The sequence below is a fragment of the Galeopterus variegatus genome, unplaced genomic scaffold (genome assembly GCF_000696425.1).
Source record: "Galeopterus variegatus unplaced genomic scaffold, G_variegatus-3.0.2 Scaffold7595, whole genome shotgun sequence".
NCBI lineage: Eukaryota > Metazoa > Chordata > Mammalia > Dermoptera > Cynocephalidae > Galeopterus > Galeopterus variegatus.
In genome coordinates, this window is record NW_007733706.1 from 9,004 (window position 1) to 11,009 (window position 2,006).

The 2,006-nt window shown below is 34.2% G+C and overlaps 1 pseudogene; it reads left to right on the plus strand.

The window, feature by feature from the left end:
* Window positions 1–2,006, plus strand: part of LOC103607619 — a 24,277-nt pseudogene that overhangs the window by 7,967 nt on the left and 14,304 nt on the right.

A 2,006-nucleotide genomic window follows, 5' to 3' on the forward strand; every position in this document is an offset into this window, starting at 1 on the left:
TTTTTTTTTCTGTTACTGATGTCCAGTTTAGTTTCATCATGGTTCAAGATTACACACTGTGTTATTTCCACCTTTTAATTTGTAGTGTTTTGTTTAAGGCCCAGAATGTGGTATATCTAGATGAGTGTTCCAAGTGCATTTGAAATGAGGGTATATTCTGCAGGTTTTGTTTTGTCATTCTTTGAATGTCAATTAGGTTAAGTTGGTTAATGGTATCGCTCACATCACTAAAAATGTCCTTGCTTTATCTGTTGCCAAGAGAGGTATGCTTGTCTCTACAACTGTGATGATCAATTGGTCTATATCTCCTTTAGTTCTGTCAACTTTTGCTTTATATATTTTGAGGCTATCTTATGGGCATGTACAAATTTGTGTTTGTTGAATTGACACTTTCATCATTACGAAATGTCTCTCTTTATCTACTGTAATCCTTTTTTCCTCAGTGCTTATGCTCTCTAATTTGAAATAGTCACACTAGTTTTCTTTTGTTTGGAATTGGCATGTTTTATCTTGTTTAATATCATTTGACTTTTAACATTTCTTTGTCCTTAAATATAAATTGTGTCTCACATAAACTGCATGTATTTGGATCTTTTTTGAAATCCAGTCAGTATAGTGTTTAGCCCACTTATGTTTAATAAATTACTAATATAGTTAGATGTTTATATACACACAATACAAAAAGACTCATTTGATTCTTTTTTATAATAGATTACTCTTATTTGTTGGAAATGTTCATCTTTCATTAACTCTTTCATCTTTTTCTCTATTTTCTTTTAAATTGTTTAATTAAAGTCTTTATCAGCTAAATCCAACATCTAAATCATCTGTGAGTCTGCTTCTATTATCAATTTTTTCTATTTATTATTGTTTGTATTTTCTGCCTCTTCGGATGTCTCTCAATTTTTTATTGTTGCTGATGTTTGTGTACAAAATACAAATTGTATATCAAACAACCAAATAAAGTTTCTATTAGTTTTCCCATGAGTGTTTGTCCTTTCCTCTTTTAGGCAGATAGTGGGAGGGGCTGAACATCTCAATCTACTCAGAGGTGAACAGGGGTGGCTGGGATGTGGGTTTGCTAGATGCAATCCGCCTTTCTTCTACTATAGCTGCGGCAGGGAGGGACCCTGCCATCATGTGTTCGTTGCAAGCCTTTTACTCTAGTGGGAGTTTTTCTGTTCGTACCAGGGGATTGCAAGAGATGCTATGTAGCCTCTGTGCAGCCTCTCCTGCTGTCCAGGTCCACAGCACTAATCCTGCAAGCCTGTGCAGCTGTCGAAAGCTCCATCGGATCCTCCTTCCTCTATGACACTCCTTCTGTTTATTCCAAACCAAAGCAAAAGTTTCCATGAAATAAAATGGCTTCTCATCTTCACTCACCCTGGAAGGTCTCTCTCCTGTCTATACTTTTAGTTCAACTATTTCTCTTCATTTTCCAAGAACATTGATGTCTTTAATTTTTAATTTAATTTGTTTTTTTGTGACTTATCCATTTTGGTTTTTTTGAGAAGTTGCCATGAGACACTGCCTACTTAATTTTATACTGAAAAGAAAGTCCACCTGGCTACCCTAGCTTTTAGTAATTGATTTAAAAATAAACATTTCAAGAGAAGCCGGTACATATTTTAGTGATGGCTTGTAATTACTACCTAATTCCTCTGCTTTATAATTGTTCTTGTAAACTTCAAAACACTATGTTTAGCACTGTGTTTTTAATCAGGTTAACAAACATTGATTATATTAACTAAAAGCCTTTGGGAAATCTGAGTTCCTAACATGAGAACTTTGGTTGTCACTTTTACATAGGTAAAGATGTACAGCTCAACTGCTCTGCTTTGCTGAATGAGAAGGATGTGGTTTATTGGAACTTCTGGAAAGGAAATGGAACAGATCCTAACATACATGGGGAGAAAGGAGTGAGAATTAGGTATGGATTTGGGATATATGGTATTTATCATGATATATATGATATAAAAGTTGTATCATATATATGATATAAAAAA